Below are 9,881 nucleotides of genomic sequence, written 5' to 3' on the forward strand. Positions count from 1 at the left end.
CGTTACAATTAACTATCATTTTTGCGTCGGATTCGAAAATCTAGACTCACAGGAGAACGATCATAAGGTACCCGAGGCAGCAATATACCCTTGAAGACAAGTCGGCTGGAGGCCGATGTATTGAATCTCGACGCAATATGAGTGTTCCATCGGCATTAGGAGGCCCTGAACGTTACAATTAACTATTATTTTTGCGTCGGATTCGATAATCTAAACTCACAGGAGAATGACCATAAGCTACCCGAGGCAGCAACAGACCCTTGGAGACAAGTCGGCTGGAGGACGATGTATTGAATCTCGACGCAATTTGAGTGTTCCATCGTCATTACAAGGCCCTGAACGTTACAATTAACTATCATTTTTGCGTCGGATTCGAAAATCTAGAATCACAGGAGAACGACCATAAGGTGCCCGAGGCAATAATAGACCCTTGGAGACAAGTCGGCTGGAGGACGATATATTGGATCGCGACGCAATTTGAGTCTTCTATCGTCATTAGGAGGCGCTGAACGTTACAGTTCACTATCATTTTTGCGTCGGATTCGGAAATCTAGACTCACAGGAGAAGGATCATATTGTGCCCGAGACAGCAATATCCCCTTGGGGACAAGTCGGCTAAAGGACGATGTATTGAATCTCGACGCAATTTGAGTGTCCTATCGTCATTAGAAGGCCCTGAACGTTACAATTAACTATCATTTATGCGTCGGATTCGAAAATCTACTCACAGGAGAAGTTCATACGGTGCTCGAGACAGCAATATCCCCTTGGAGACAAGTCCGCTGGAGGCCGATGTATTCAATCTCGACGCAATTTGAGAGTTCCATCGGCATTAGGAGGCCATGATCGTTACAATTAACTATCATTTTTGCGTCGGATTCGAAAATCTAGACTTACAAGAGAACGACCATAAGGTGCCCGAGGCAGCATTAGACCCTTGGAGACAAGTCGGCTGGAGGACGATGTATTGAATCTCGACGCAATTTGAGAGTTCTATCGTCATCAGGAGGCGCTGAACGTTACTATTCACTATCATTTTTGCGTCGGATTCGAAAATCTAGACCTACAGGAGAAGGATCATATGGTGCCCGAGGCAGCAACAGACCCTTGGAGACAAGTCGGCTGGAGGCCGATGTATTGAATATCGACGCAATTTGAGTGTTCCATCGTCATTAGGAGGCCCTAAACGTTACAATTAACTATCATTTTTTCGTCGGATTAGATAATCTAAACTCACAGGAGAACGACCATAAGGTGCCCGAGGCAGCAATAGACCCATGGAAACAAGTCGGCTGGAGGCCGATGTATTGAATCTCGACGCAATTTGAGTGTTCCATCGTCATTACAGGGCCCTGAACGTTACAATTAACTATCATTTTTGCGTCGGATTCAAAAATCTAGACTCACAGGAGAACGACCATAAGGTGCCCGAGGCAGCAATATACCCTTGGAGACAAGTCGGCTGGAGGCCGATGTATTGAATCTCGACGCAATTTGAGTGTTCCATCGGCATTAGGAGGCCCTGAACGTTACAATTAACTATCATTTTTGCGTCGGATTCGATAATCTAAACTCACAGGAGCACGACCATAAGCTGCCCGAGGCAGCAACAGACCCTTGGAGACAAGTCGGCTGGAGGACGATGTATTGAATCTCGACGCAATTTGAGTGTTCCATCGCCATTACAAGGCCCTGAATGTTACAATTAACTATCATATTTGCGTCGGATTCGAAAATCTAGACTCATAGGAGAACGACCATAAGGTGCCCGAGGCAGCAATAGACCCTTGGAGACAAGTCGGCTGGAGTACGATATATTGGATCGCGACGCAATTTTAGTCTTCTATCGTCATTAGGAGGCGCTGAACGTTACAATTCACTATCATTTTTGCGTCGGATTCGAAAATCTAGACTCACAGGAGAAGGACCATGTGGTGTCCGAGGCAGCGATATCCCCTTGGAGACAAGTCGGCTGGTGGCCGATGTATTGAATCTCGACGCAATTTGAGTGTTCCATCGTCATTACAGGGCCCTGAACGTTACAATTAACTATCATTTTTGCGTCGGGTTCGAAAATCTAGACTCACAGGAGAACGACCATAAGGTGCCCGAGGCAGCAATAGAGGCTTGGAGACAAGTCGGCTGGAGGACGATGTATTGAATCTCGACGCAATTTTAGTTTTCCATCTTCATTAGGAGGCCCTGAACGTTACAATTAACTATCATTTTTGCGTCGGGTTCGAAAATCTAGACTCACAGGAGAACGACCATAAGGTGCCCGAGGCAGCAATAGACCCTTGGAGACAAGTCGGCTGGAGGACGATGTATTGAATCTCGACGCAATTTGAGTGTCCCATCGTCATTAGGCGGCCCTGAACGTTACAATTAACTATCATTTTTGCGTCGGATTCGAAAATCTAGACTTACAAGAGAACGACCATAAAGTGCCCGAGGCAGCATTTGATCCTTGGAGACAAGTCGGCTGGAGGACGATGTATTGGATCGCGACGCATTTTGAGTGTTCCATCGTCATTAGGAGGCATTCAATGTTACAATTAACTATCAGTTTTTCGTCGGATTCGAAAATCTAGACTCACAGCAGACGAACCATTTGGTTCGCGAGGCAGCAATATCCCTTTGGAGACAAATCGGCTGGAAGACGATATATTGAATCCCGACGCAATTTGAGTCTTCTATCGTCATTAGGAGGCGCTGAACGTTACAATTCACTATCATTTTTGCGTCGGATTCGAAAATCTAGACTCACAGGAGAAGGATCATATTGTGCCAGAGACAGCAATGTCCCCTTGGAGACAAGTCGGCTGGAGGACGATGTATTGAATCTCGACGCAATTTGAGTGTCCTATCGTCATTAGGAGGCCCTAAACGTTACAATTAACTATCATATTTGCGTCGGATTCGATAATCTAAACTCACAGGGGAACGACCATACGGTGCCCGAGGCAGCTATTGACCCTTGGAGACAAGGTGGTTGGAGGACGATGTATTGGATCGCGACGCAAAATGAGTGTTCCATCGTCATTAGGAGGCCCTGAATGTTACAATTAACTATCAGTTTTTCGTCGGATTCGAAAATCTAGACTCACAGGAGAAGGATCATATTGTGCCCGAGACAGCAATATCCCCTTGGAGACAAGTCGGCTAAAGGACGATGTATTGAATCACGACGCAATTTGAGTGTCCTATCGTCATTAGAAGGCCCTGAACGTTACAATTAACTATCATTTATGCGTCGGATTCGAAAATCTACTCACAGGAGAAGTTCATACGGTGCTCGAGACAGCAATATCCCCTTGGAGACAAGTCCGCTGGAGGCCGATGTATTCAATCTCGACGCAATTTGAGAGTTCCATCGGCATTAGGAGGCCATGATCGTTACAATTAACTATCATTTTTGCGTCGGATTCGAAAATCTAGACTTACAAGAGAACGACCATAAGGTGCCCGAGGCAGCATTAGACCCTTGGAGACAAGTCGGCTGGAGGACGATGTATTGAATCTCGACGCAATTTGAGAGTTCTATCGTCATCAGGAGGCGCTGAACGTTACTATTCACTATCATTTTTGCGTCGGATTCGAAAATCTAGACCTACAGGAGAAGGATCATATGGTGCCCGAGGCAGCAACAGACCCTTGGAGACAAGTCGGCTGGAGGCCGATGTATTGAATATCGACGCAATTTGAGTGTTCCATCGTCATTAGGAGGCCCTAAACGTTACAATTAACTATCATTTTTTCGTCGGATTAGATAATCTAAACTCACAGGAGAACGACCATAAGGTGCCCGAGGCAGCAATAGACCCATGGAAACAAGTCGGCTGGAGGCCGATGTATTGAATCTCGACGCAATTTGAGTGTTCCATCGTCATTACAGGGCCCTGAACGTTACAATTAACTATCATTTTTGCGTCGGATTCGAAAATCTAGACTCACAGGAGAACGACCATAAGGTGCCCGAGGCAGCAATATACCCTTGGAGACAAGTCGGCTGGAGGCCGATGTATTGAATCTCGACGCAATTTGAGTGTTCCATCGGCATTAGGAGGCCCTGAACGTTACAATTAACTATCATTTTTGCGTCGGATTCGATAATCTAAACTCACAGGAGAACGACCATAAGCTGCCCGAGGCAGCAACAGACCCTTGGAGACAAGTCGGCTGGAGGACGATGTATTGAATCTCGACGCAATTTGAGTGTTCCATCGCCATTACAAGGCCCTGAATGTTACAATTAACTATCATATTTGCGTCGGATTCGAAAATCTAGACTCATAGGAGAACGACCATAAGGTGCCCGAGGCAGCAATTGACCCTTGGAGACAAGTCGGCTGGAGTACGATATATTGGATCGCGACGCAATTTGAGTCTTCTATCGTCATTAGGAGGCGTGGAACGTTACAATTCACTATCATTTTTGCGTCGGATTCGATAATCTAAACTCACAGGAGAACGACCATAAGGTGCCCGAGGCAGCATTAGACCCTTGGAGACAAGTCGGCTGGAGGACGATGTATTGAATCTCGACGCAATTTGAGTGTTCCATCGGCATTAGGAGGCCCTGAACGTTGCAATTAACTATCATTTTTGCGTCGGATTCGATAATCTAAACTCACAGGAGAACGACCATAAGGTGCCCGAGGCAGCAATAGACCCATGGAAACAAGTCGGCTGGAGGCCGATGTATTGAATCTCGACGCAATTTGAGTGTTCCATCGTCATTACAGGGCCCTGAACGTTACAATTAACTATCATTTTTGCGTCGGATTTGAAAATCTAGACTCACAGGAGAACGATCATAAGGTACCCGAGGCAGCAATATACCCTTGAAGACAAGTCGGCTGGAGGCCGATGTATTGAATCTCGACGCAATTTGAGTGTTCCATCGGCATTAGGAGGCCCTGAACGTTACAATTAACTATCATTTTTGCGTCGGATTCGATAATCTAAACTCACAGGAGAACGACCATAAGCTGCCCGAGGCAGCAACAGACCCTTGGAGACAAGTTGGCTGGAGGACGATGTATTGAATCTCGACGCAATTTGAGTGTTCCATCGCCATTACAAGGCCCTGAATGTTACAATTAACTATCATTTTTGCGTCGGATTCGAAAATCTAGACTCACAGGAGAACGACCATAAGGTGCCCGAGGGGCAATAGACCCTTGGAGACAAGTCGGCTGGAGGACGATATATTGGATCGCGAAGCAATTTGAGTCTTCTATCGTCATTAGGAGGCGCTGAACGTTACAATTCACTATCATTTTTGCGTCGGATTCGAAAATCTAGACTCACAGGAGAAGGACCAAGTGGTGCCCGAGGCAGCGATATCCCCTTGGAGACAAGTCGGCTGGAGGCCGATGTATTGAATCTCGACGCAATTTGAGTGTTCCATCGTCATTACAAGGCCCTGAACGTTACAATTAACTATCATTTTTGCGTCGGATTCGAAAATCTAGAATCACAGGAGAACGACCATAAGGTGCCCGTGGCAGCAATAGACCCTTGGAGACAAGTCGGCTGGAGGACGATATATTGGATCGCGACGCAATTAGAGTCTTCTATCGTCATTAGGAGGCGCTGAACGTTACAATTCACTATCATTTTTGCGTCGGATTCGGAAATCTAGACTCACAGGAGAAGGATCATATTGTGCCCGAGACAGCAATATCCCCTTGGAGACAAGTCGGCTAAAGTACGATGTATTGAATCTCGACGCAATTTGAGTGTCCTATCGTCATTAGATGGCCCTGAACGTTACAATTAACTATCATTTATGCGTCGGATTCGAATATCTACTCACAGGAGAAGTTCATACGGTGCTCGAGACAGCAATATCCCCTTGGAGACAAGTCCGCTGGAGGCCGATGTATTGAATCTCGACACAATTTGAGTGTTCCATCGGCATTAGGAGGCCCTGAACGTTATAATTAACTATCATTTTTGCGTCGGATTCGGAAATCTAGACTCACAGGAGAAGGATCATATTGTGCCCGAGACAGCAATAGACCCTTGGAGACAAGTCGGCTGGTGGCCGATGTATTGAATCTCGACGCAATTTGAGTGTTCCATGGGCATTAGGAGGCCCTGAACGTTACAATTAACTATCATTTTTGCGTCGGATTCGAAAATCTAGACTCACAGGAGAACGACCTTAAGGTGCCCGAGGCAGCAATAGACCCTTGGAGACAAGTCGGCTGGAGGACGATGTATTGGATCGCGACGCAATTTGAGTCTTCTATCGTCATTAGGAGGCGCTGAACGTTACAATTAACTATCATTTTTGCGTTGGATTCGAAAATCTAGACTCACAGGAGAACGACCATAAGGTGCCCGAGGCAGCAATAGACCCTTGGAGACAAGTCGGCTGGAGGACGATGTATTGAATCTCGACGCAATATGAGAGTTCCATCGTCATTAGGCGGCCCTGAACGTTACACATAACTATCATTTTTGCGTCGGATTCGAAAATCTAGACTTACAAGAGAACGACCATAAAGTGCCCGAGGCAGCATTAGACCCTTGGAGAGAAGTCGGCTGGAGGACGATGTATTGGATCGCGACGCAATTTGAGTGTTCCATCGTCATTAGGAGGCCCTGAATGTTACAATTAACTATCAGTTTTTCGTCGGAATCGAAAATCTAGACTCACAGCAGACGAACCATTTCGTGCCCGAGGCAGCAATATCCCCTTGGTGACAAATCGGCTGGAGGACGTACTATTGAATCCCGACCAAATTTGAGTCTTCTATCGTCATTAGGAGGCGCTGAACGTTACAATTCACTATCATTTTTGCGTCGGATTCGAAAATGTAGACTCACAGGAGAAGGATCATATTGTGCCCCACACAGCAATATTCCCTTGGAGACAAGTCGGATGGAGGGCGATGTATTGAATCTCGACGCAATTTGAGTGTCCCATCGTCATTAGGAGGCCCTAAACGTTACAATTAACTATCATTTTTGCGTCGGATTCGATAATCTAAACTCACAGGGGAACGTGCATACGGTGCCGACCCTTGGAGACAAGTCGGTTGGAGGACGATGTATTGGATCGCGACGCAAAATGAGTGTTCCATCGTCGTTAGGAGGCCCTGAAAGTTACAATTAACTATCAGTTTTTCGTCGGATTCGAAAATCTAAACTCACAGGAGAACGACCATAAGGTGCCCGAGGCAGCAATAGACCGTTGGAGACAAGTCGGCTGGAGGCCGATGTATTGAATCTCGACGCAATTTGAGTTTTCCATCGGCATTAGAAGGCCCTGAACGTTACAATTAACTATCATTTTTGCGTCGGATTCAAAAATCTAGACTCACAGGAGAACGACCATAAGGTGCCCGAGGCAGCAATAGACCCTTGGAGACAAGTCGGCTGCAGGCCGATGTATTGAATCTCGACGCAATTTGAGTGTTCCATCGGCATTAGAAAGCCCTGAACGTTACAATTAACTATCATTTTTGCGTCGGATTCGAAAATCTAGACTCACAGGAGAACGACCATAAGGTGCCCGAGGCAGCATTAGACCCCTGGTGACAAGTCGGCTGGAGGACGATGTATTGAATCTCGACGCAATTTGAGAGTTCCATCATCATTAGGCGGCCCTGAACGTTACAATTAACTATCATTTTGGCGTCGGATTCGTAAATCTAGACTTACAAGAGAACGACCATAAAGTGCCCGAGGCAGGATTAGACCCTCTGAGACAAGTCGGCTGGAGGACGATGTATAGGATCGCGACGCAATTTGAGTGTTCCATCGTCATTAGGAGGCCCTGAATGTTACAATTAACTATCAGTTTTTCGTCGGATTCGAAAATCTAGACTCACAGCAGACGAACCATTTGGTGCCCGAGGCAGCAATATCCCCTTGGAGACAAATCGGCTGGAGAACGATGTATTGAATCCCGACGCAATTTGAGTCTTCTATCGTCATTAGGAAGCGCTGAACGTTACAATTCACTATCATTTTTGCGTCGGATTCGATAATCTAAACTCACAGGGGAACGACCATACGGTGCCCGAGGCAGCTATTGACCCTTGGAGACAAGTCGGTTGGAGGACGATGTATTGGATCGCGACGCAAAATGAGTGTTCCATCGTCATTAGGAGTCCCTGAATGTTACAATTAACTATCAGTTTTGCGTCGGATTCGAAAATCTAGACTCACAGGAAAACGACCATAAGGTGCCCGAGGCAGCAATAGACCCTTGGAGACAAGTCGGCTGGAGGACGATGGATTGGATCGCGACGCAATTTGAGTCTTCTATCGTCATTAGGAGGCGCTGAACGTTACAATTCACTATCATTTTTGCGTCGGATTCGAAAATCTAGACTCACAGGAGAAGGACCATGTGGTCATTAGGTCATTAGGAGGCGCTGAATCTCGACGCTATTTGAGTGTTCCATCGGCATTAGAAGGCCCTGAACGTTACAATTAACTATCATTTTTGCGTCGGATTCGAAAATCTAGACTCACAGGAGAACGACCATAAGGTGCCCGAGGCAGCAATAGACCGTTTCAGACAAGTCGGCTGGAGGCCGATGTATTGAATTTCGACGCAATTTGAGTGTTCCATCGTCATTACAAGGCCCTGAACCTTACAATTAACTATCAGTTTCGCGTCGGATTCGAAAATCTACTCACAGGAGAAGTTCACACGGTGCTCGAGACAGCAATATACCCCTTGGAGACAAATCGGCTGGAGGACGATGTATTGAATCTCGACGCAATTTGAGTGTTCCATCGGCATTAGGAGGCGCTGAACGTTACAATTCACTATCATTTTTGGGTCGGATTCGAAAATCTAGACTCACAGGAGAAAGATCATATTGTGCCCGAGACAGCAATAGACCCTGGGAGACAAGTCGGCTGGAGGACGATGTATTGGATCGCGACGCAATTTGAGTATTCTATCGTCATTAGGAGGCGCTGAACGTTACAATTCACTATCATTTTTGCGTCGGATTAAAAAATCTAGACTCACAGGAGAAGGACCATGTGGTCATTAGGTCATTAGGAGGCGGTGAACGTTACAATTCACTATCATTTTTGCGTCGGATTCGAAAATCTAGACTCACAGGAGAAGCACGATGTGATGCCCGAGGCAGCGATATCCCCTTGGAGACAAGTCGGCTGGAGGCCGATGTATTGAATCTCGACGCAATTTGAGTGTTCCATCGTCATTACAAGGCCCTGAACGTTACAATTAATTATCATTTTTGCGTCGGATTCGAAAATCTAGACTCACAGGAGAACGACCATAAGGTGCCCGAGGCAGCAATAGACCCTTGGAGACAAGTCGGCTGCAGGCCGATGTATTGAATCTCGGTGCAATTTGAGTGTTCCATCGGCATTAGGAGGCCCTGAACGTTACAATTAACTATCATTTTTGCGTCGGATTCGATAATCTAAACTCACAGGAGAACGACCATAAGCTGCACGAGGCAGCAACAGACCCTTGGAGACAATTCGGCTGGAGGACGATGTATTGAATCTCGACGCAATTTGAGAGTTCCATCGTCATTAGGCGGCCCTGAACGTTACAATTAACTATCATTTTTGCGTCGGATTCGAAAATCTAGACTTACAAGAGAACGACCATAAAGTGCCCGAGGCAGCATTAGACCCTTGGAGACAAGTCGGCTGGAGGACGATGTATTGGATCGCGACGCAATTTGAGTGTTCCATCGTCATTAGGAGGCCCTGAATGTTACAATTAACTATCAGTTTTTCGTCGGATTCGAAAATCTAGACTCACAGCAGACGAACCATTTGGTGCCCGAGGCAGCAATATCCCCTTGGAGAAAAATCGGCTGGAGGACGATGTATTGAATCTCGACGCAATTTGAGTCTTCTGTCGT

This window comes from Schistocerca serialis, chromosome 11 (genome assembly GCF_023864345.2).
Source record: "Schistocerca serialis cubense isolate TAMUIC-IGC-003099 chromosome 11, iqSchSeri2.2, whole genome shotgun sequence".
Classification (NCBI taxonomy): domain Eukaryota; kingdom Metazoa; phylum Arthropoda; class Insecta; order Orthoptera; family Acrididae; genus Schistocerca; species Schistocerca serialis.